The 26,708-nt window shown below is 45.4% G+C and overlaps 1 protein-coding gene across 9 annotated transcripts in view; it reads left to right on the plus strand.

The window, feature by feature from the left end:
- Positions 1-914: 914 nt before the first annotated feature.
- Positions 915-26,708, plus strand: part of DUSP14 (dual specificity phosphatase 14) — a 50,561-nt gene continuing 24,767 nt past the window's right edge. For all 9 annotated transcript variants that reach the window (XM_075589515.1, XM_075589520.1, XM_075589519.1 and 6 more), the window contains exon 1: positions 915-1,230. The gene's annotated coding sequence lies outside the window, so the exon portion shown is untranslated. The remainder of the gene's footprint in view (positions 1,231-26,708) is intronic.

Below are 26,708 nucleotides of genomic sequence, written 5' to 3' on the forward strand. Positions count from 1 at the left end.
AATTTATTGTGCCACACAACGTTTCGACCAATAGGTCTTTCTCAAGTGCCTAGTCACTTGAGAAAGACCTATTGGTCGAAACGTTGTGTGGCACAATACCTTTACAATGAAGCCTTTTCAAAGCATTGCAAAATGACCTTGTGGTTTGACTCTGCATACACACTTACCACTTTGACCTTGCTCTCTTGAAGAATTTATATTTTGAATTGAATTTTAATAGAATACACCTTTTGAAACATTATGTTTTTGCTAAAACATCGAGCTTTGGCAGGCAATAAATATTTAAAGCTATAACCGATAGAAAAAAAATTAGAATGTGTATATATATATATATATATATATATATATATATATATATATATATATATATATGTGTCTTAGACAGGTCTGCAACCCTGCTTTTCACCATTATCACCTAGCATAAGTGCTTCCACTGCAGCAAGGGATTCTGAGAAACGACGTGCGAATCAACACCTGTGCCACCTTTTGTCTCAAGACCATTATTACACGGAGCCCTTAAGCCAATGCTCACTGTTTTAAACACAGCTTTTAAATATATCCTGGGATGAGATGCAAAGCCAGTGAACCCACTCACAGACACTGTTTCGACCTTTTGGGTCTCATCAGTGTGAGGTTGGTTGTACTGGCTTTGCAATTTGAGACTTTGGGTAAGTCTTCCCCAACCATTATTTAGGTTATGGTGAGTGAAAAGGTGACTAAAAACCCTCCACCATATAGCATATAAAAATATTACTTGTGACTGTTGTGAGCACATATTTATATATATAATCTGTGTGTGCGTGAGTCCATTTCTGGCTTTCTAGGCAGCAGATTGTGTGCAAGTGACATCAGCGGAAGCACAGCTGGCCACAAAGGTGGGGGCTAAGAGCTGGCCATTACTGTGTGCAACTACGAATGCAATGATCAGAAAGAAAAATACCGTGTATGAGCTCTGCTCTACAGAAGAGCCAACTCCACTGAGCTGCTAATCCCGTAGCTTGGTAACAGGGCTTCAGCTAACACTGAGGAGAGGGGAGGGACTTTGAAGACTTGGCTGTGTTCTATATCAGCAGCAGCAGCAGCAGCAGAAGGACACACTCCCTTACAGTAGCTACCTACTGCAGCTCTATTTCTTAAGATAAAAAAAAGTATTTGGTTTTAATTTGGGATTTGTACAGTTCGATTTGAGGATTTGTTTTCCTGGAAACGGAATGGCGGCTGGCTAGCATGGTAAGAAGAAAACAAATTCAAATAGATAGAAAGCAAAAACTCTAGGGAGTTGATATTTAGACGAAAGACTATGGGGACCAGCTAAATATAATAATAATAACTTTATTTATATAGCGCTTTTCTCCCAATGGCACTTCACAGTTACAAAAAGGAAAAAAAAGAAGAAAACATTTAAGGTTATAAAAGAGACCAAACACAAAGATCACATTGCTTTTGCAGTGCAATAGAGTTCTTAGGTGCAAAATAGAGCCAAAATGGCACAAAAGCAGTCGCTGTCCATTTTTGGTTCTATTGTGCAGCAAATTGTCAAAGCGACTGTGCTGTGTTTTTATAATTAAAGCCCCCTTTTTTTTTTTGTTCTGCAGATTACGCTTTTGATTTCTGGTGACTAGCAGCTTTTGTACATTTTGGACATACAGTAGCACATGTTGCTAATCATGCCCTTAAAATAGACTTTAATATCTGTTACACAAATATTCTAAAGAATATACATTATGGGAAAATGGCTTAAGGTCTGAACATCTGTGAAATTGACAGAACCGTTTTCATATCAGGAAAAAAAACAGATAATTATAAGTATGGTTTCTAAATAGGTTACCACTTACAAATGTGCCACTTTCCCTTTAAAATGTAACTTGTATTTTGATATGTCATTTATCCTGTAATGCAACGTTTTGATCTTTATAAACGTTGCATTACAGGATAAATGGCATATCAAAATGGAGAGATTACAGCTTGTAACTTGCTAGGAATGCAACAATAAATCAAAAAAGGCATTAACTCTCTTAGTGCTATTTCATTTGCCTGGTGCACATATTGGATTGTTTAAAGATTTGCATTGAACTGCAGTGCAATGCTTTACTTTACTAGTTCATTTGACAGTAAATAGGTTAAATATATCATATAACCCCTAAAATCTGAAGAAACTGTGCTACACTGCCTAGGAAAGCACTGTATACACTGAAGAGAGTACTACTACAGCCGACTAAAGGTTAAAAGTAAAGCATGCACTCATATCTGACAAAGAATATATTGCCTACAGGTAGCGAAACAGTCTTTGAAGTCAGAAAATCGTATCTGAATTCCATTGTCCACTTGCGACCTCACGTAAGAGGCATACTTGGGCCTTGGATACAATTGTTATGGAACAGCATTTTGCAGGCCTTCCATAAAAGCATAATTTTACAGTCCATCAGACACTGCACTTGAAGCATTACAAAGCAATCCAAGCAAAGTATAACGAAAAAGAAGTAGGGTTAACTCACTGATAATCAAAAAGCATCCCTGTAAAGTGTTATTCATTTAGAACAAATGTCTCATTTTTAGCATTACTAGTCTTATAAAAAGGTTTATGGACTCATAAGTTAGATCGGGCACTGACTGGAATGATGGTAAACAGCGATTGTTCTCTGTAACCCTGTTAATTTCACCCTTATAGAGACCTAAAATAATTTCCTCTTGCATCTACTGGCAGTGCCATTGAATGTATAAAACTAGTGTGAGTTTCTTATAAGCACAGAGATTTATTAGGCACAGAAGCTAATGGCACCTAAGACCTGGCAGATTTAATTCTCAAAAAGAGAAAGGAAATCAGCGGCAAATTAATCACAGTATAATATGAAAGTGCTTATAAACACAAGAAGAACACAATATTGAATTGACCACATTTTGGGACATTTGTTAGTGTATATTTATTTCCTCACTCTACTTTTAACCCTCTGTCCAACTTTGCAACATATATTAAATCTGCTAAAATATATAGAATTTGCAACAAAGTTAAAACACTCGTGCATGTAATAACTTGTCAGTAAGACTCAGTCCTTGATTTACTGAATGGTGCCAAGTCATAACATAGCCTGCCTAAGGTCCACTCAAATATATGTCTTTTTAATCATTTGAGAAGTATGTAGTTGCTTAGCCTTTCACAAATTTAGTAACATTTCTACCTCAAAAAGCAACTGGCTCATTAGAAATGTAACTTAATTGAGGTGAAATTGCTGCAACTATTTCTAAATTGCTGATTTTTTTACCACTACCGAAAAATTATTGCAGCCATATTTAAAAGGCGTTGTAAAAATAATTGTATATCATATTGCTTTGGTAATGTTTATAACTCGGCAATTTGTTTAAAAAAAACTATTTGGGGCTTAAGAATATTGCCTTTAAAACCTGTTTTCTCTTATGGTTTATACATGCACCACCCTACCTGTACCTACACTCATTTGTGTCCTTGGATCTTGACAGCTGTGGGGAAGTTATTTTCTGCCTGCATAATTTAAAGATAGATCTATTTCTCATTGAATTCACAGGCTACAACTTTGACCACACAGATTCTTACACAGGGCAAACAGCTGAGAATAAAAAGGAACAAGAGCAGCTGTTGTTTCTTCTTTTAAAAACAGCTAGCACGCGGCTAAACTGCCCTGACCAGCATACAGCAATTTTTAGTTGCCTTGTATAAAGCATGATTTAAAAACGTGTGATGTTCTCATCAGTGGAATTCCCTTTAACTTGTTTTCTTATAAGCCACTCCTCTACATTTAGTTCAGGCTGTTCCTTTTAAAGCTATATTACTTGAAGATGTATGTATTGTATGTATGTATGTCTTTATTTATATAGCACCATAAATGCACATAGCGCTTCCCAGTAGTAATACACGTGACAATCATATAAATAACAAATAATACAAATAACAGATCATGGGAATAAGTGCTTCAAACATTAAAGTAACATTTAGGAAAAGGAGTCCCTGCTCTGAAGAGCTTACAATCTAATTGGTAGTTAGGAATAATGTACAGAGACAGGAGGAGGGCATTCTGGGAAGTGCGTCTGCAGGGGGCCAAGCTTTATGTATCAGGTGTAAAGTATTTGCCATGGCGCTACTCATATGCTTCGTTAAGCAGGTGTGTTTTAAGGTGGGTCTTAAAGGTGGATAGAGAGGGTGCTATTTGGGTGTTGAGGGGAAGGGCATTCCAGAGGTGCGGAGCAGTCAGTGAGAAAGGTGTAAGGCGGGAGAGGGCTTTAGATACAAAGGGGGCAGAGAGAAGACATTATTGAGTGGACCTCAAGTGTCGGGATGGTGAATAACAAGAAATAAGGGCTGAGATGTAAGGAGGGGCAGATGAGTGTAACATTTTAAAAGTGAGGAGGTGATGCAGGAGAATTAAGTGGGTGATGCAGGATTTGATAGGAAACCAGGAGAGGAATTTCAGCAGGGGAGACGCCGAGACAGATTTAGGAAATAGTAGAGTGATTCTAGCAGCAGTGTTTAGGATAGATTGTAGGGGAGAAAGGTGAGAGACAGGAAGGCCGGCCAGCAGGAGGTTACAGTAATCGAGACTGGAGAGAATGGGGGCCTGTGTCAGAGTTTTAGCAGTCAGGCAACATAGGAAAGGGTGTATCTTTGTGATATTTGGGAGGAATAAGCAACAGGTTTTAGATACGTTTTGAATGTGAGAGGAGAATGTGAGAGAGGAGTCGAGTGTGACCCCTAGGCAGCGTGCTTGCACTACTGGGTGTATGACTGAATTTCCAACAGTAATGTGCAAGGAGGTAGTAGGGCCAGGTTTGGGATGAAATATGAGGAGCTCTGTTTTTGACATGTTAAGTTTAACTCGGCGGAGGGCTTTCCAGGATGATATCGCAGAGAGACATTCAGAAACTTTGGTCTGTACAACAAGTGTAAGGTCATGGGTTGAAAAGTACATTTGTGTGTCGTCAGCATTCAAGACATTCAAGGAGTTTAGAGGCAAAAGGCAGGAGGGAGACAGGTCGATAGTTAGAAAGGCAGGTCGGGTCAAGCTTGCTGTTTTTGAGTAATGGTATAACTGTTGCATGTTTGAAGGAGGAGGGAAAGGTACCAGAGTAGAGGGAGGAGTTAAAAATGTGTGTGAGCATCGGGATTATAGTAGGAGCAAGAGGTTTTAGGAGATGGGAGGGAATGGGGTCAAGAGGGCAAGTGGTAGAGGGAGAAGAGGAGATCAGCAGTGACACATCCTCCTTTGAGACAGCGGAAAAAGAGTCAATGAAGGCAGGAGGAGAGTTGGGAAGTGGCGTAGGAAGGGATGTTCTGAGGTATGGATTCCACCTTTTTCTTAAAATAGTAAGCAAAGTCCAGAGGTGAGATGGAGGAAGAAGAAGAGGCAGCTGATGGTGGTTTGAGTAGAGAGTCAAAGACAGGGAAAAGTTGGCGTGGGTTAGATTTGTGCGTGTTGATTAGTGATGAAAAGTAGGTTTGTTTAGCCTGAGGAGGGCAGAGTTGAAACAGGATAGCATAAATTTGTATTGAAGGGAGTCTGCGAGATTGTGAGATTTCCTCCAGAGGCGTTCAGAGGAACGAGAGGAGGAATGAAGCATACGCGTGTGGGAATTTAGCCAGGGTCTGGGGTTAGAAGGGCAAGGACGGCAGAGAGAAAGCGGGGCATGAGGTGAAATGAGGCGATGGTCAGAGAGAGGAAAGGGGGAAATGGAAAAATCAAAGAGAGGAAAGTTTTTTTGGGAAAACCAGGTCTAGGCAGTGGCCATCCTTGTGGGTGCTGGCTGCAGTCCACTGTTGAAGGCCAACAGAAGAGGTTAGAGAGAGAAAGCAGGAGGCCTAAGGGAAAGAGGGGTCATAAATGTGTCAGTTGAAGTTCCCAAGGAGAAGAACAGGGGAGTCTGAGGAGAGAAAGAAAGAGAGCCAGGATTCAAAGTGTGAGAGAAAGACAGAAGGGCGATGAGTAGAGGTAGGTGGGCAATACATGACTGCCACGTGGATAGGGTGGGAAAATCTGGACAGTGTGAGCTTCAAAGGAGTGAAAAGCAAGAGCGGGAGGAATAGGAAGGGTTCGGTAACGGCAGAGAGAGGAGAGGAGGAGCCCCACGCCTCGACCCCTTCCATCAGGGTGTGGAGTGTGGTAGAAAGAACGGCTCCCATAAGAGAGGGCAGCTTCCAGAGCAGAGTCAGACTGAGTGAGCCAACTCTCAGTTATAGCAAAGAAGCAGAGAGTGAAAGAGAAAGAAGTCATGGACAGAGAGGAACTTGTTAGAAAGGGAGCGAGCATTCCAAAGGGCACAGGAGAAAGGGAGAGAGGAGGGAGGGTGGCAGGGGATGGGTATTAGGTTAGAGGGGTTCACACCAGAAGGACTAGAAGTTGTATGTGGGAGGCTAGGATGAGAGCAAGTAGAAATAAGGCAGGTGCCAGGTTTGGGAGATACAGTATATCCCCAGAAGCAAGGATATTGCAGTTTAGTTTTTAGGTTTAGCATAGAAGAACACATATGGATTGTCCACAGTGTCTTGTTTGTTGCACAATCAATGTATTGGTTTTATGCTAAAGACTGATATATTAGACAGATAGTCCAAAGGCACATGGTGCCAGTGTGTACAGCTAAGATTATCTATAACTTGTCCCCCAAATCTTGTTATATAGATTATATATGTGGTAGTGGTTAACCTGTGATGGTCCCACAGCATACCAAGTACACCTGTCCTTAAAGAATAAACCATCTGTTCTTACTTCATAATAATTTTAGCTTAAATCCTTTTGAAGATATTGATGAGAAAGCAAGTGTCAGATGGGCCACGGCACATTACAACCAAGTGATCACAGTGTCAATAAAGAAGGGAATGGAAGAGAAGTCGTCCTCTTCTCTTCCCTTTACCTGCTAGATCATGCAAGAATGACTATGACGTGAAGCCCCTGGAGTGCCAGACGCCAAGACGTGGTGGCTGTGTAATGGGGAATGCAAAGGGGTAAAAAGGATTGTGCTTCTTTGTATTCATGCACAGTACAGCTACATATTTTTTAACTTAAACTACTATCTCTAGGTGCATCCATGTACCTTAATGGCAAAGTAGGCAGCACACCTAAAGAAAATGAGCTCTAAATACTATTTTAGAGGAAGAAGTCCAAGTCTTCCAAAATCTAAATATTCAACTCTGCCCAACTTGCAATAAATAGCAGAGAAGAGGCCAGATACAGATGCAGCGGCCGTTATTTTAAGGCATCACGGCGCCGTTTTCGTGTGCGCTGCTGTACTACACGCGGCATGAATGTCGCCAATTGCCCCAGGCACACGTGTTTATCGCGGTTGCTTTGTTTGAATTTTATGGATTGTGTGCAATTAAATGCAATGAAATGAATGAATTGTAATGTGTACAGTACTGTGCTACTGTGTCAATTTCAGGTGTTAAAAAGCTAGAACACTAAAATGCCATTTTCTGCACTCGCCTCTTAAGGCGGTATGGTTGAAAGCAATCCCGCTTCATGACAGGGGTATTCCGAGGTATACACTGGCGACACACTTTATTGAAGTGTGGCCAGTTCCGCAAGCCGGGAGATTTCCCGGCTTGCAAGTGGCATCCCCTCGGCGTGCCGCGCGTCACCGATGCGCGGTCACGCGTCATCGGGTGCCTGCACCCCCTGCACGCGTTTCCAGGGCTCCCCGAGGGAGCCCTGGTGTCCCGCGATGTGGGGGATGGCGGCAGGGGGTTCCGGGGGACCCGGCGGACCCGGAGAGGAGAGGGGGAAGCCGCGATCGGCGGGCCTCTCCTCCGCTGCTTCGGCGCGCGCCCGGCACCCTCCGGCGCGCGCCAGGTAACTGCTGCGGCCGAGAACGGGCAAATGCTCGAATAAACTCGGCCGCAGCAGTACACGGCGTGATTTGTTAAAATAACGGCCGCTGCATCTGTACCATCTCAATCCATGAGCTCAGCACAACTTTCATGATGAGTCTGTCAACCACAAAACTTCGAGGCCAATCAGGTGATATTGTTGCTTTTACTCTGTGAATATGCTATACAAAGACTGCAGTGCCCCCTAACCCCATCTGTCCACGTACACGACAAATGGATGTGGTGATTGGATTAAATTGAAAATGCCATTTATGTTGCAATAGGAAAGATACCAAATGTTAAGCACGTTATATAACAAAACTACCGTAAATTACATCCTCTACGTAAAGGTTATATATTTAGAATGATTTTTGCTATTTCATTCTAAGATGGCATGGAGGCAGCTTAAATATAAAAACATTCAAAATAATATTTAAAAAACTGCACTATTGTACATACAGTAAACATACCGTAACACGTGTGTATGTACAGTGTGTATCTATATATCGGTACCTCCATTGAAAAACATTTTTTTACATTAAATGTTTCAGTCTTACCTAACTGGATGTAACTTGGAGGTTGCTATATGTAGCAGGGCTTGATCTTGCAGCACACTGACATATTATTCAGTGAATCACGGCAGTAAAAGAAACACCTTCATACAGAAAGTAAAGCCAAACAGGCTGGCTGTACCATAGTGTTAAACAACTTGTGGCTAGTGCCAGTGTACACTCATCACAGTAGTTATCATTTTTTCAGGCATTAATCCTTGAGCAAATTACAATGGAATATTTGATACAAAGATCTGATATTGGGATAGTTCTGCCCAATGACAAATATAAACTCTTATATTTCACAATGCTGCAGATGGCACCCATCAAGGTGACAATATTGGCAGCCTGATACAAAGCTTCCTTTATGTTTTAGAACTCGTTTTATAATTATGCATTATTTGTGCTGTTGACCTTGTAAAGGGTCACTTCAGCTGCCCTCGGATTAGTTTTACTTGTTCACCACACCTCATCCCTAATCCTAGGGGAAATACTGCAGAATAAATAAATCCAGCTACATCTGGGCATGCTGCCCAGATAAAATGTCTAGATTATATCTAGAATATCAGTGCTATATTCACTAAACTCAGCTCGTTTAATTTAGATGACAGAAGTAGCCGAGTTCCTTCATTTACCTCTGGTGCAGTGGGGGGGGGGGGGGGGGTGATGGAGCTGCCAGGCTGAAAGGAGGCTGCCAGAGCTCCGCGCAGATCTGGAGTGTGGCGACATCCATTGCAGAGGTGGGGCACATGCGCAGTGGCAAGTGGCACGGTGGCCATCTCGGATGGCCTGAAAAAGGCATTCGGAACTAAAAGTCCCATAATGCCTTGCGGAAATAGCGTGGTGGCCATCTTGAACAGGCTCCGCATAGCCTGCAGAGGGACTACATGTCCCAGAGTCATCAGGGGGAGGGACTAACACATGGGACTGTACCAGCCAACGGGTGTGAGACAGGGGAGAGAAATATCTCAAGGGCAAACATAAAGGTAGTGAGAGTAATGGCAGTCATATTTCTCCCTTGATCAATATCCTTTCTATGTTTACTTATTTGGTATATATTTTCTAAAAAGATGTCCAACCTATTTTGAAGATATCACAGTAGTGTCCATGGGTAATTAATTCACATTTTAACTGCCCATACTGAAAATAACCCTTTCCTTTGTTGTTGGTAACATCTCCTTTCCTCCAACCTTAAGGTATGACCTTGTGTCCTTTGAACTGCCCTTGAGATGAATAATTCTTTTGAAAGTTCAAAAGTTATTTTGAAAGATCCTTAATATATTTTTAAATAGTTATCATATCCCTTCTTAGATGCCTCCTTTCTAATGTAAAGAAATCTAATTTAACTTCCTCTCCTCATAAATAAGATTATTCATCCCCTTTATTACTGTGGTGGCTCTTCACTGTACTTTTTGTAGTTCCATACATGGTCCCAAGGCTCAACAAAGTATCCGGCCGTTCCTCCTTCTCTTACCGTGCACCCCAAAACTAGAACAACCTACCAGAGACTCTCACATCCACCACCAGTTTAAGTTCTTTCAAATCTAAGGCTGTCTCACATTTTAATCTGGTCTGTAATTGTTTCATTCGCCCCTAAATATATATTTTCTTTAACTGTGCATGCAATGTCTTGTATATAATGTATACTCTGTTCATTTATGTAACTGTATTTGTAACCATGTATTATTTGTCTTAACTCTGTGCCCAGGACATACTTGAAAACGAGCGGTAACTCTCAATGTATTACTTCCTGGTAAAATATTTTATAAATAAATAATAATAAATACATTTTGTATGCAGTGGTGCCCAAAACTGTACTCCATATTCAAGGTGTGGTCTTACTAAAGGTTTACACATACCCTGTTTGTGTAAGATAAAATCTTATTTGCCTTTGTAGCTCGTTGTTCACAAAGCTAATTACATGCAAACGACTGCCCTAGTTGAGCTGATTTAGCCAAGGGTTTGTAAGTTATTTCAGGATAATGCTATGTTATCTTCAAATAATGGGACGTTATTTCAGTGTTGTGGTTATTCAAGTCCACACCCTGAAAGGGCGGTTTTGGGATAGAAATAGTGTGGACAGATGGGAAAGGAGTAGGGTGGGGAGAAGAGAGTGGAAGAGGGAAGGAGAGACCAATTTAGGAATGGGCCCATTGACAAAATATGCAAATATAAATCATTTGAGTATATTTTACACATGTAAATTCTCTCTCTCTGGTAAGACAAGTAACCATGTTATTTCCCAGCATTAACCCTGATGGACTTTAGTGAATATGAGATGATTATCATTTACATTCTAATGAGCTCATGTCTTTTGGAATACCAGCCATTACAAATAACGCATGCTTTTTACGGTAGAAAATCCCAGTTAACGTCACATTATTTGCTTTGGTGAATACAGTGTTATGATTAACAGGCGGTAACATCATGTTAAATAGACTAAGCTAGCCCTGTGTTTATCACAACAAAGAATTATTCAGACATGAGAACTTGCTTCGTAGAGCTTACAATGTCATTATTTTGTTGCACACAGAGAATGTAATATCATAAGGAACGAACGTTGGAATTTGTACAAAGTTCACTCTATTCAAAGGCAATAGTATTATTAATAGACAGAACTGGCCACTCCTCCCAAATATGTGCTAAGCACTCGCGCCCCCCCGCCTACCTTCATCCACGTCAGATGACGCTGCGGGGTCATGTGACACCACATGACCGCAGCTTCATTTGACATGTGTGGCGTCACTTCACATGGCGCCACGGTGTCATTTGATGCCGCGTTGCCATGGCGACGCAACACAGCTGGCTGAATCCCGGTAAGTAAACAGTTGCAGGGGCCTGACATGATACCCCGGCATTTAATTTAAACGCCTGGGGGAAGAGCGCGGGGCCTCTGCAACTGCCCGCGCCCCCCCAGCAAAATCTCCCGCCCCCATGGAGGTTGCGCTCCCCACTTTGCACACCGCTGCTCTAGAGCATGTCTCCCTCTCCACCTGCAAAGTTTTTGTGGGCTTCAGATGGCAGATGTGAAGTACAGTTAATCCCCATAAAAAAAATACCACCCTATTGTTTTTGTAGCATTTGTCAAAAAATAAAAACTATAAAATAAAAAGTACTTTAATAAAAAAAAGACTGCTCTCACTTCAACCACTCAGTCTTCACCTCTCCCTTCCGTCACAATCGTTCAATATTCAATCCAAGCTACACCACAAAAGATGAATACGGGAAACCGAAATCATCGAAGTTGCGTTAACCCAGGGGTGACCAACTCCAGTCCTCATGTGCCCCCAACAGGTCAGGTTTTAAGGATATCCCTGCTTCAACACAGGTGGCTGAATCAGTGGCTAATCTGTGTCAGTCCCTTTGCCTGTCTAGAATCGGGGGTCTCCCATCTGTCGGGTAGTGACGATGTCCCTATCTGGCTGTGTCTCCTCTACTACGGGTCCTCTGTGGAGACAAACTTCTCTCCAGCCTATTTTGCAACTGAACGTTGCATTGTCAGGGAGAATATTATAAGGTAAGTCAACTGCATTAAGATTTATTGAATAAATAATAAAAAGACAGTGGGCCACAATCTTCAGAAATGTTTTCAACAGGGCTGGCTTCTTGTTTTTGTTTAGTAATGTAAAAAAATGGCTGTCATTTTCTCTCATAGAAAGTATTTACTTAGCTGTTTCCAGCAGGACATATATTACATTTTCTGTGAATTTTCAAAATCTAAGGGAAAAATAAAAACAAGGATTATTATTGAATAATTTCTGAGGAGAATGTTTTTAACGCAAAGACACACAAAGTGACCAAGAGAGGTCACAAAAGTCCCTCACAACTGCACTCATTCCTTAGTCTAATATGTAACTTAAGTGCCAGTTAAATTAACTGGTACCAATAATATACTCAATTGATATAGACCAACAGGAAAAGGACCACTAAGCTACTCTATGGTAAGACAGACAATAATGACAGCTTTAATACAAAATAAAACCAGGCGAAATGCATAAAATTACAATTATTATACATAAACTAAAAAGATCCCCTAGTGGGCAAATAAGGAGCAGTCAGGTGATGACAGTGCGTTCTCTGCTACTCACCATGAATGAGACCTGATCCGGCATTGCCTGCCATTTAAACAATCAAATATATACAGTGTGTATATGTATGTGTATATATATATAAATATAAATATATATATATATATATATATATATATATATTACATATATACTGTATGTGTATATATGTTGAATAGTTTTGAAGCAAAATGTGGCACTGTGTGCTCATTTGCATGTAATTTCCCAGAATCCCTTGCTGCAGTGGAAGCGCTGTGTGCTGGGTGATAATGGTGAAATGCGGGGTTACAGACCTGTCTAAGACATGCAAATGAGCATACAGTCATACAGTATTTCCATTTGCTATATGCTTTGCTGTGGAGGGTTTTTATCACTTTTTTTACCCTGTTAGCAGAGCTTAATAATCAAAAACAAATAGACGATACCGTTCTGTGGCTAACAAAATGCTTTTATTTGTGCGAGCTTTCGAGATACACTGATCTCTTCTTCCGGCGGGATTACAATGAATGAAGCCAAAAAAGGGTTTTTACTTTAAAACAGTGCACATTGGAATCCCTCCTGTGCAGTATGCATTTTTTGACTTGAGGTGTTAAATGGTCCCTGAATGTAAGTGATGTAAGTGTGTGTGTGTGTGTGTGTGTGTGTGTATGTAAATATAAATTTATACAATGCCCACAGTGTATACAGCGCTTTACATAGGGTGTGTGTGGAGTGGACGTGTATATAGTGGTGTGGGTAGGTGTAGAAATGTAAGAGGGTGTTGCATTACTATAAGTGTGTTTAGATACTAGGTGGTCCCTATTGGTCTATAGGGATGGAATTACATAGTGTATTTTTATGTGCAGGAGACAGCTGTGTGTGCATTCATATAGCGCAGTATGTATAGACATGGCCTTTAGTACTCATGGCAAGAGAGTTTACTTGTTCAGTAATGACTCATGAAACTTCGGTCTTGGTTTAGGCCACTGCTAAGTGTCCCGAACAGTTGCATACATTTGTATTCATGCAACCGTCTCTCTTTCGGTGTTCTAAGATTACCTTTGAGTATGGCCACCTTCAGATCGTTCATTTTATGGCCAGAGTCAGAGAAATGTTCGCCGACAGGACTCTCTTGTTCCACATGTGATGCTGTGGCGATGCAGATTAATTCTCTTTTGTTTAGTCCCTGTCCCATCTCATCTACAGTATGTAGTAGCAGCCCCCTGGGCATTTCATGTACATGATGAGGTACACGACATTGCTGGAGGAACAGGTGAACCTTCCTCTGATTTTGTACTCCAGATTCCTGTGTAGTAGTTGTATTGTGTCCGCTGTGTGGAGCATTGCACAGGTTTTGCATCTTGCATCCTGGCATGGTCTTGTCCCGCATTCAGTTGTTCTGTTGGATACCTAACTTCTCACCATAATTTTCTTGAAATTATGAGGTTGTCTGTATAATAATAAGGGTGTTTCACGGAAGACCTGTTGCAGTCTTGTATCTTCCTGGAGAATGGGTTGTAGTTCCCTGGCGATCTTGCGTAGGACTTCTAGGTGGGGGTTATATGTGACCACCAAAGGTACCCTGTTGCTTGTCTCTTTCTGTCTGTATTCAAGGAGATCACTTCTCCTATACCCTATAGCACTCATGGGAAAGGAGTTCTCTTGTGTCAGAGTAATGACTCATGAAGCTGCAGGCTCGGTTTAGGCTACCGCTAAGTGTCCCGAACAGTTGCATAAATTTGTATCCATGCAACCTCTCTTTCGGTGTCCTAAGATTACCTTTGAGTATGGCCACCTTCAGATCGTTCATCTTATGGCCAGAGTCAGAGAAATGTTCGCCAACAGGACTGTCTCTTGTTCCACATGTGATGCTGTGACGATGCAGATTCGTTCTCTTGTTTATCCCCTGTCCCGTCTCACTTATATAGCAGCAGCCCCCTGGGCATTTCATGCACATGATGAGGTACACAACATTGTTGGAGGACCAGGTGAACCTTCCTCTGATTTTCTGATTTTGTACTCCAGATTCCTGTGTGGTATGTATATTGTGTCCGCTGTGTGGAGCATCGCGAGGTTTTGCATCCTGCGTCCTGGCATGGTATTGTCCTGCAGTCACTTGTACTGTTGAATACTTTACTCCTCACCATCATTTTCTTGAGATTAAGAGGTTGTCTGTATGATAATAAGAGTGTTTCAGGGAAGACCTGTTGCAGTCTTGTATCTTCCTGGAGAATGTTATATATACGCTCTTTTCAGAACAAATTTCACTTTATATGCATTGCAGTACCTGTCCTGTTTTTCTTTATTTGTACTGCTTTGTTGACACTTGGATGGTATGTACCCTGGAAGATCTACATCTAATATCACGTGAGTGCCCTGTCTCTGAACTAGACTATTTCCAGCAGTAAGGTATTAAAGCTCAGTTCCCTTGATTCAGTACAAAAAATAAAGCGGCCTCCCTAGCCATAGGCGGTGGAGCTTCATGACAAGAGGGGTCTGGCCTTCCCCTCGCTGACCCGCCCCCAGACCTCCCTCCCCAGCACAGGGGAGGAGTTCCCAGAAGGCCTGTTTGAGGGGTCATTGTCCAGTTTTGCCTTTGTCGCGGCGGCTCTTAGGGGGTAGGTGCTTGTTCTTGCCAGACTGGGAGCTGGGCCGTTTGAGCCCGGGGGGAGTACGAGTGGGCAAGGTCAGTTATCCATGACCTCGAGAGCCCACTCGCATAGGGGACACGAGGTCAGCGGTTCGAGGGCCGGCTGACCGTCCCCTCCCCCTCCTGTCAAAAGAGCACACTGGCAGGGAGTGCATTTACCCCATTAGGTTATTTATATAAATAAATAGCCGCGGCCATTTTACCTCCAGTTCCCGTTTCCTGTCTTTATTTGTACGTTGCATGTGGGTACAAGGCGGGGGGAGAGGGGAACCGCCTGGAACCTCCCTGGTCATGTAATTTTCTTCTAGGAAAGTGCCTTCCCCCTCATTCTTACAGTATATCCGGAGTTAAATTATCCCGGAGTTATACCTTTAGCGAGATATCGATGTAAAAACATGTCTCCCCACCGTTGTTATTTGCCTTAGTTTTACAAGACCCTCTTACAAGTCTCTAAGGATAGCAATTCAAAGGTCTTTCAGGGGATTTCCAACTGAAGAAGAGTGTCTACGTGCATGTAAAAGGACACTTGCTCATGTATGTGCACATTTCAAGTTGTTTAGTCAGGGTGCTTAATGGCTTAAATATCAGTTGTGTTAGTAACTGGAATCATTATTTTGGTGCTTCAGAGTTACTGTAATTCCCACTGCTGTAATTATTAATTACATTTGATTTGTTCATTTAGAACTCCTGCAAAGTTAAATGCCACACACAGCATTTCAGTGATATGAACAAAGCTAATTAACCTTTTCCCAAAGCAAGGTACAGTAGTTAAAGAAAAAAAAATGAAATATCAGTAGATAAGTATTGCAAATTCTCCCTCGTCTAAGTATCGCTTTAACCCAGGGGTGCGCAAACTTTTTAGTCGGCGCCCCCCTGCCTGCTATCCCCCCTGCCTGCTATCCCCCCTACCTGCTATCCCCCCTACCTGCTATCCCCCTGCCTGCTATCCCCCCTTACCTTATCTATGGTGTTTCTGATGTCCCAACGTCATGTTATATAGCGTTGCTATGGCAACGCGACCATCTAACCCCGCCGCATAGCCAAACGCTGCCGGAGACAATGTAAGGGGACGTACAGAGGCTTTGCGTGCTTCCCTAGCATTTAATTTAAATGCTTTGTGGAAGAGCACGGGCCTCTATTAGCACCCCCCCCCCCCAGTTTGCACACCCCTGCTTTAAGCCACAGAAAATGGGGCATTCATATGGAAGTGTACATTTTGGCTTGCTTTTATAAATAGTAATCTTATATTAAATATAGAATGATCATCAGCATTACATAAACAATACATACATGATGAAAATACTCCCTGTGACTAGAGTATATTTTGGGTTGACTCTCGAGCATTAAGTTGAGAACATGGTTGTCACCAAGCTGTATATTGAAAAGGACAACATTGATTCTGATTTTTAAATCTGGATGGAAATTTCAATACACTGAACAGAGCCTTCTCCTAAATTGGCAGAGCCCCCCACAGGAGAGAACTTTACCAGGTGAGGCTATTGAATTCCAGTCTTTGCTCCGTATACCCTTGGGCAAGGCACTAAATATGCATTGTAAAATCTACGAGACAGGGACAAGTTCCTAACAAATTGATTGTACAGCATTACATACGCTGCAGAAATTAATCGTATGCATATTAGTAGCTAGACTTTTCAAAACCACAATGACAAAAAAACCTTGGGCATTTGGTTAAAAAAAATATTACTCATTTGAAGGTATTCCTCCTCTTAGTGCAATACGTTCTGATGGTGATAAAAATTGTTGATAAGGGAGTTGAAGTTTTACTCACAGTTTCCCAATAAATTAAGGCATATCAGAGTCATATACTCTCTCTGAAATGAGCTTGGGGGCCGTCTGGGACTGGAGAGGCGAGTGCCCGTGTATGGATCAGATGTCAGAATGTTTGGATCAGCCAAAGATGCAGATCGTCTAATACAATTATTATCACCATCTGAATGTATTGCACTATTTGTGTAATTTTTTCTCCTTTCAAACGTGGACCTGCGCTCCTTTTCACCAAAGATTATAATGCCACAGAAAAAACACAGGAACGGTTCCTCATTAGGGTTTTTGAGCTACCATAAGAATTATTCTTTTATGCACCCTAGCACATTAATTATTACTTATTGCACTTTAGCACTTTATGTGATAAATATTTATTTTGTGTGTCCACTTATTAATGTGTCAGCTGATCACTCCAGCTATCATTTATTGCACTTTACCATTCATATAGGAGCGCCTTTTTTACACTCCTTTTTGCATTCCTCCTCTTAGAAACCATTTAAGACTTGTAGTAGCTCTATTGGTGCTGTAGAAATTGAGATCCACGGTAGGTTGTGATACTTTCTAGGGGGATCAGCATGACCGTTCTTTAAAGATGTAATTATAGAGCTTTCAAAACCTCATAGGATTTTTCTGGTAGTGCACATTGTAGGTTGTGAACCCCCAAAAGGTATCACCACAACCTACACCAAATCTTTCTAGAAATCACATTGAATCTGCAGCCATTCATCTTAACAAGAGAGTCAACAATGGCAGTGACAGCTTTTTGTGATTTTCAAGCTGGAAATCAATTCTGGCCGCTTCACTCTACTCCATCACACATTATTTTCACAATCCTTTATTGTTTTACCTATCCCTGCACATAAACTCTTGTTCGGAGCTGATTGTTAACCACAAACTGGCAGCCTCCTCATTGTAAGCAAATGGAATAAAAAACCTGTCAATAATCAAGGATTTCACTATTTTCTTTCCCCACTTTCTCATTCTCTCTCTCTCTCATTCCTCACTCTGCCTCCTCCCCTCCTCTCTATTTCCCCCCACTGCTCTCTCCACCACATCATTTAATACCTGATGTCATCAATTCTTTCTGCCTCTCTCTCCTCCAGCATTCTTGCTTTCTCCTCATGTCAACTGACTCTCTCTTTCTTCGTCTGCTTTCTATCTACACTTTATAGCTATCTGACTCCTTATCTGCCACCAGGCTATGTATATTATGATGTCACCAATTATCTCACAGCAGATAAATACAGACATACAAGACATACAGACTTTTATATATATGTGTGTGTGCATATATACATATACATATACATATACACAGTGGTTGACAAATCACCAAAAAATCTACTCACCACACAAAAAAATCTACTCGCCACCTAGTACCAAACGTGTGCTGCTTGGGCCAATATTTACTCGCCCGGGGGTTAAATCCACTCGCCCGGGGCGAGCAAATGTATAGGTTTGTCGAACACTGCATATACATATACATATACATAGTTAAGTTATGGTGAGTAAAAAAAGTGACAAAAACCCTCCACAGGAAAGCAAATATGCAAATACAACTGTATGCTCATCTGCATGTCTTAGGCAGGTCTGCAACCCCACCTTTCACCATTATCACCCAGCATACAGCACTTCCACTGCAGCAAGGGATATATATATACACATATTTTTATGTGTGTGTATATGTGTATATATAACATATATATATATATATATATATATATATATGTTATATATGATATATATATGTAGCCAGGTCCCCCCTGTCATGGCTGACCCCCACCTCCCTTCTCGCCAGACGCTGTGTGCGAGGGAGTGAGGGGGGGCTGGCGCGCAGAGAGAGTGTGATCGATCCCTGGTAGCTAGGGACGCGAGCGGCGAGCAGGCCGGTTGCCGGGGACGCGATCGGGCCGTCGCTAAGGCCGTGATCGCGTTGCCACCGGCCCGGCGGCTCGGGAAGCAGGGCGCCGCCATGTTAGGGCTGTTGCGCATGCGCAGTGGAAGAACACAGCGCGGGAGGCCTCAGGATAGCTTGCGCATGCGCGAGATGAGTCTGCCAGCCCCCAGGGTGCACAGGGGCAGAGACACATGACGCCAGGGAGCGTCTGCTCCCAGTTAGATACATTTCGCGGGGTTTTGGCAGAACGCAGGCACTCAGGATCCGGACCAGCTAGGGGTAAGAGGTGGATGCAGGGGTCAGTGACCCTCTGCATTAGGCCAGCAGCCCCCAAGGTCCCAGTTAGGTCCTGAGTCACCTATCAGCTTGTGGAGCTTAGGGACAGGCCCTAGATAGGGACACTGCCCCATTATTGGTTGAATAGTCAGGGACACAGTGTTGAAGCCGTGCGGCCCTGTGAGGTGGGTTCTGGGCTCAGAACACCACCAAAGACCCTGCGACTAAGAGTGACATTGTTCGCGCTGGACTTTCAACCTATGCGGTGTGGAGGACCCCGTCGGATCGTGCGGATTTATATCGCGGTACCCGTGGCTGGAGCCCGGGCAGGTAACCTGCAACTCACGTGCACCAACCAGGCCTATCACCAAACATAGTGGCTGCGCAGTCACACATACACATGTACAGTGGTATTTGACTTTGGGAGCACAAGACATTTGGGTGGGGGTTACTGGACACAGGGTGGGGTCACGTTGTGGGAGGTTAGCGTCCGCCGTGACGCCTAGAGGTGGTAGCGTCCGCCATGACGCCTAGAGGTGGTAGCATCCGCCGTGACGCCTAGAGGTGGTAGCGTCCGCCATGACGCCTAGAGGTGGTAGCATCCGCCGTGACGCCTAGAGGTGGTAGCGTCCGCCGTGACGCCTAGTGTGGTTAGTGTCCGCCGTGACACCCAGTGTGGTTAGCGCCCGCCGTGGCGCATGATGATGTTATGATGTTATGATGTTATTGCGTGATATATGTGTTCCCATGCAGTAAAGCCAGTCCTGTTTTATATTCGTTCGCATTGTGTGGTTGTTTCCTGTGAGGGCCTCCTCCCACTCCGTTGGGATCCCTCCCAGGTGGAGGCGTTGCACCTAGAGATGTATGATATGTATGTACCCCAGGTTCCCCAAGCGGAGGCTTAGGCTCCTGAGAGCCACACAGGTTGCACAGCAGGTAGTAGCGGCGGTATTCATAGGGAATACCCGTTACATTTGGAGGCGCTGCTGAGATAGTCCTGGGGTGCCCCACTTTGTAGTTACCGTTACCCTGTCAGTCAGCATGTCTGCGCTCACGCCCAAACAAGTGGCCGACTGGGCCGAAAAGCTAGGAGAGCTTCTGCGACACGTGGTCGCTGTAGACGGCGTGCCTGCTGATGTCTCCATGTTTACCGTCTGCAGCGCAGTAAGGACATTACCTGGTCTGGCGGGCGCCCGCCTTATCAGCAAGCACTATAACGTTGACCGGCAAGAGAATACCCTATTGCTAGCCACTGAACAAGCTATACTTCCTGATAGAGGCCCACGAGTAGTTTATCTACCAGAGACTTTACCGCAAGGGTGCCCTCTAATTTACCCCGGAACCGTTTCCAGTCACGTCACTTCCCTCCCCAGACATGAGGGTTGGGACGACAGAGATATGGCCGCCAGTACACCCATCCGATCAGATATAGCACTACCCAGAGTGACCTTCTCTTCTGATGCTAGGCAAGGGGCCACCAGCTGGGCCGGTAGTTCACCAACATCACCGGTTACTAACAGGTCTGTGAACAGTTCTACCCCAACCCCTAATAGGCAGCGAGCAGCGATAGCCAGTAGCTCCGACAATGATGGCTCTCTGCTAGGAGTGACATTCCCGCAGCTTGTGGAAGCGATAACTACGTCCGCTCAAGCCCAAAATTATAGGAAGTTGAAGGCGTTCTCAGGAACGGTCCCTGTCCCCACAGGCGAAGAAAGTATCGATTCTTGGAAGGAGCACACCCTCAAGGTGATCGACGAATGGCCCTGCTCTGAAACGGTCAGACGGCAAAGAATCCTGGAAAGCCTACGACCCCCAGCGGCCACCATGGTCAGTGCACAGCGTGACCAAGATCCTGATCTCTCTGCTCACCAGATGGTAGACTTGTTAGTCCAGATCTATGGTGAAGAGGAGAGCGAACTGTGGTTCAAATATTACGCTCTACGCCAGAAGGAGAAGGAAGACCTGTCCGACTTCCTGCAACGCATCCAGCTGGTCCTGTGGAAATTGCGAACTTTCGGCCTCATCCTATCTTCAGAGATGGACGAATATCGGCGCAAGCAGTTCCTCCGAGGGGCCATCCCCACGCATCACATTGTGATTATGATCAGGTGCTCACTAAAGGAGGGACCCCCCCTACCTTCATGGACATTCTGGGAATCGTAAAAGGGCATGAGGCCTATACCAAGCTGCATGCAGGCACCAAAGTCAAAGATCCTCCGGCCAGTGCCACCCCGGGAGCCTCCGCTCGCCGGCCCAAGACACCTGTCAAAGAGGAAGATGCGCCACCCAAGTCGCCCTCAACGAAAGGGCGGGCTTCGGGGAGAGCCTCCCCCACCTACCCAAGACGACTGGACCTCAAAGACGTCGTCTGCTATACCTGTGGACAGAAAGGCCATTTCTCTAGAGAGTGCCCTAATGGAGACACCCCAGAAAAGGAAACGCCCCGTAAAGGAAGCTCGGCCAGGGCTATGATCTGTCAGAGGCAGACCTCAGAAGCCAAAACCACGAGGCCACCCCCACGCCTTCCGAAGCCCCTCCTGACCTGAGCCCAGGCGAAGGAACTCCAGGGGGAGATGGCTACTGTCAGGTGGGCCCTTCGGCCATCGTACGTGTGGTAGTAGAGGGAGTCTATGCTGCTGCTCTATTGGACACCGGGTCTCAAGTGACCATAATATACCGGCACTTCTACGACCAGCACCTGAAGCATTGTCCCCTGCGGTCGGCGGAACATATGAAAGTGAGGGGGTTGAGCAACGAAGATTACCCCATCGATGGGATTGTGAGCGTTCAACTGGAGATACTTCAATTGAATACCGGCAAGAAACATCCCATGAGTGTGGAGGCAATGGTGTGCCCAAAACCTCAAGGACAGTGTCAGTATCCGGTCATCCTGGGGACAAATACGGATATAGTACGAGCTGTAATCAGAGCCTACTTGAAGGAGACTAATGAATTGCCAATGGCCGATGCCCGCCTAGATCCTGTACTGAGAGAGGAGTGCAACCGAGTATATGCCCTAGAGCGTCACGGGGACCTCTACAATCGTCAACGCGGACTGACGACCATTTCACCAGGGGGAGTGAAACGCCTGGCCGTCTGGTGCTGTTATCCGGATCGGGAGGAGACCAATCATCTGTTCTCTCTGGAGAGTGACCCTGAGGAAGAGATCCAGAGAGGGTATCGGGTAATACCTGAAGTAAAAGAGTGGACGACCCGAGTTCCTCTCCGAACCCATGTGTATATCCAAAACATCTCTCCATTTCCAATGGACATCGATGTAGGAGAAAGTCTGGGCAGTATATATCCCGTCAGCCCGGTGGAAACCGCGCCCCGGGTGAACGCCGCTGCAGTAGGTGAGCGGTTAGTCGACCTGGACTTCAACTTCGGAGATGCGACCCTGCCGACCGAGTGGAAGGATCGACTGACAGCCAAGCTGAAGGAAAGAAAAACAGTATTTTCTACCAGCGAGATGGATGTGGGCCGCAGTCGCAGCGCCCAACACACTATTAGGCTGAATGACGCCACTCCGTTCCGTGAACGCTCTCGTCGTATCGCCCCCAGGGATGTGGACGATGTAAGGGATGTCCTGGAAGAGATGAAGACCGCTGGAATACTGACGGAGTCGTGAAGTCCTTATGCATCACCCATAGTGGTAGTAAGGAAGAAGAATGGATCTGTAAGATTGTGCGTCGATTATCGAACCCTAAATAATTGTACGGTACCTGACCAATACAATCTCCCTCGTATTGAAGAGATCCTGAACGCTCTGAACGGGAGCCAATGGTTTAGTGTGCTCGATTTGCGATCTGGGTACTACCAGGTACCCATGAGTGAAGAGGATCAGGAAAAGACTGCCTTCGTCTGTCCCCTGGGCTTCTACCAGTTCACGCGTATGCCCCAAGGTATATGCGGAGCCCCTGCTACCTTCCAGCGGTTGATGGAAAAAACAATAGGGGACATGAATCCTCGGGAGTGCCTGGTTTACCTGGACGATATCATTGTCTTTGGGAAGACCTTAGAAGAACACGAGGAGAGGCTACTGAAGGTGATAGATCGTCTTGGCCAAGAAGGATTGAAGCTATCACTCGACAAGTGTAGGTTTTGCCACACCTCAGTGACCTACGTGGGACACATCGTGTCTGCCCAGGGGATTGCTACTGATCCAGCCAAAGTAGAAGCGGTGGTGAACTGGCCGCGTCCCGATAATGTCGCGGAACTGCGATCCTTCCTTGGGTTCTGTGGGTATTACCGTTGGTTCGTGGAAGGGTACTCTAGTCGAGCTAAACCCCTGAACAATTTGCTGAAGATATACCCTGAAGATACTGGGAGAAAGGCCACGTCGGCCCGTCAACCGTTTGGTGATAAGTGGACGCCTGAGTGTGAACGGGCCTTCCTGAATTTGAAGAAAAGCCTGACTGAAGCACCAGTGCTTGCATATGCTGACACAGAACAACCATATGTCCTGCATGTGGATGCCAGTCTCAATGGACTGGGCGCTGTCCTTCATCAGAAACACCGCGAGGGTCTTCGGCCTGTAGCCTACATCAGCCGCAGTCTGACACCCAGTGAGCAGAAATATCCGGTGCACAAGTTAGAGTTCCTGGCTCTCAAATGGGCGATCACGGAGAAACTTCATGATTACCTCTATGGTATTACGTTTGAGGTAAGGACCGATAACAATCCCCTCACGTACATCAATACTTCCGCCAAATTGGATGCAGCCGGACACCGATGGTTGGCGACACTATGTAACTACCGATTCTCCCTGAAGTACAAGCCAGGGCCTCTGAACATTGGGGCCGATGCTCTATCACGACGACCAGGATTGAGTGCCACCCCTGATGATGATGAATGGGAAGAAATCCCTGGACCTGGGATGCGAGCAATGTGTAGTATAGCGGCCGTCATCAATGATCAGGTCGCATTCTCTGAACTAAGAGTTGCCGATTCGTTAGGGTGCCAGTCGCAGGCGATCCCTGCTGCCTACTGTGACCCCGCAGGGATGAACATAACCCAGGACAAAGTCATAAGATGGAAAGACTTAGTAGACTATCAATTAAGAGATCCAGTGATCAGCATAATCCGACAAGCCGTTCAGCGGAAGAATCCTGCTCTATTGAAGAGTGCTCCCCGAGATCTGGTCGCGTTACTCATGCGTGAGGTGGACAAGTTCGAGATAGATAATTGTTTGCTCTATAGGGTAGTCCAATATCATAACCACCCTGATAGGCGACAACTAGTTCTACCCCAAAACTTGAGATATATGGTGTTGAAGTCTCTACACGATGACCACGGGCATCTCGGGGTAGAGAAGACTTTTGGGCTAGTCCGAGACCGGTTTTTCTGGCCCAAGATGCGGGAAGCGGTGGAACAACACTGCCGCCGTTGTTCCCGGTGCGTTCAACGCAAGACGTTACCTACCCGAGCAGCTCCCATGGCCCATCTAAAGAGTTCTGGTCCAATGGACCTGGTGTGTATGGACTTCCTGTGTATCGAACCTGATAGTCGAGGAATCGGTAATGTGCTGGTCATCACGGACCATTACACCCGCTATGCACAGGCCTTCCCCACAAAAGACCAGAAGGCTATCACGGTCGCGAAAGTTCTATGGGAAAAGTTCTTCGTTCACTACGGTCTTCCAAACCGACTTCACTCCGACCAAGGGCGAGATTTTGAGAGTACTCTGATCCGAGAATTACTTAAAATGCTGAACATCGCCAAATCCCGGACGACGCCGTACCACCCTGAAGGAGATGCTTTACCTGAACGATTCAACAGGACCCTGTTGGACATGCTTGGAACCCTGAAGGGAATGCAGAAAACAGAATGGAGTCGTCATGTAGAAACTTTGGTACACGCGTATAACTGTACTCGCCATGAGTCCACGGGGTTCTCCCCGTACTTCCTCATGTTTGGGCGGGAGGCCAGACTTCCAGTAGATGTGCGTCTCCGAGTATCAACGGACGGGATATTCAATACCACTCATTTTAAGTACGTGCAAAGGCTAAAAGACAGTCTGCAACAAGCTTACCAACAGGCTGAGAAGTCTACAGCCAAACTGAATGCTGGTAACAAGAGACGTTATGACAATAAAGTCAAGTATCGAGAGTTACGTCCTGGGGATGCAGTGTTACTTCGTAATTTGGGAATCCCCGGAAAACATAAACTGGCGGACCGGTGGAGAGATGGCGTATATGAGGTGGAGTCACAGATGCCTGGCCTCCCGGTTTATCGCATCAGAGACACCGATGGCCGGGTAAAGGTTTGGCATCGTAATCACCTTCTCCCCATTCCCCAAGTGGGAGATGAAGAAGAGGAACTACAGGCCACACTGCTCAACGGTGAGTTCGATCTATCAGAGGTGGGTCAAGAGACTGTAACTAACGAGACTCACTCTGAAACTCCGGAAGACCCTATGGAGGGACCCTCTCAAAGGGACCATCCCGCAGAAGGGGCATCTCCCGAAGGAGCTACGGGTAAAGGGCCCCGTAGGCCAATGCCTACTAAGGTGGCACCAACAGGCCAGCCTTTGGATCCACAGAGCCCGTGTTTTGTACCCTCAGAGACATTTCTCCCCTCAAGGGAAGAGGCTAGGCCTCAGGACTATGCTTATTACTCCCCCGAGGGAGTTGCCGAAGAACAACTCCGACGGAGTCAACGAGTTAGGTACCCGCCAACTAGGGTTACTTACGATCAAATGGGGGCACCCCATTATGAGGCTCAGCAGTGTTCTCGTAGTAAGATACAGTCTGTGATTGTGATGCTCAACGAATTATGCAATCTCGTTTAGAGTTACCTGTGCTAAGTCATATAGTTACTGCATTTTTTATTATATAATTTTTGTACATTGTTGGGAAGTTATGTGGTCCAAGCTAGGACGTTGGAGATTTCACCAGGGGGAGGATGTAGCCATGTCCCCCCTGTCATGGCTGACCCCCTCCTCCCTTCTCGCCAGACGCTGTGTGCGAGGGAGTGAGGGGGGGCTGGCGCGCAGAGAGAGAGAGATTGCCGGGGACGCGATCGGGCCGTCGCTAAGGCCGCGATCGCGTTGCCACCGGCCCGGCGGCTCGGGAAGCATGGCGCCGCCATGTTAGGGCTGTTGCGCATGCGCAGTGGAAGAACACAGCGCGGGAGGCCCCAGGATAGCTCGCGCATGCGCGAGATGAGTCTGCCAGCCCCCAGGGTGCACAGGGGCAGAGACACATGACGCCAGGGAGCCAATCGGAAGGCCAGATTCCCCTTCTCCCAGTTAGATACATTTCGCGGGGTTTCGGCAGCACGCAGGCACTCAGGATCCGGACCAGCTAGGGGTAAGAGGTGGATGCAGGGGTCAGTGACCCTCTGCATTAGGCCAGCAGCCCCCAAGGTCCCAGTTAGGTCCTGAGTCACCTATCAGCTTGTGGAGCTTAGGGACAGGCCCTAGATAGGGACACTGCCCCATTATTGGTTGAATAGTCAGGGACACAGTGTTGAAGCCGTGCGGCCCTGTGAGGTGGGTTCTGGGCTCAGAACACCACCAAAGACCCTGCGACTAAGAGTGACATTGTTCGCGCTGAACTTTCAACCTATGCGGTGTGGAGGACCCCGTCGGATCGTGCGGATTTATATCGCGGTACCCGTGGCTGGAGCCCGGGCAGGTAACCTGCAACTCACGTGCACCAACCAGGCCTATCACCAA

Source organism: Ascaphus truei, chromosome 3 (genome assembly GCF_040206685.1).
Source record: "Ascaphus truei isolate aAscTru1 chromosome 3, aAscTru1.hap1, whole genome shotgun sequence".
NCBI classification, from domain to species: Eukaryota; Metazoa; Chordata; class Amphibia; order Anura; family Ascaphidae; genus Ascaphus; species Ascaphus truei.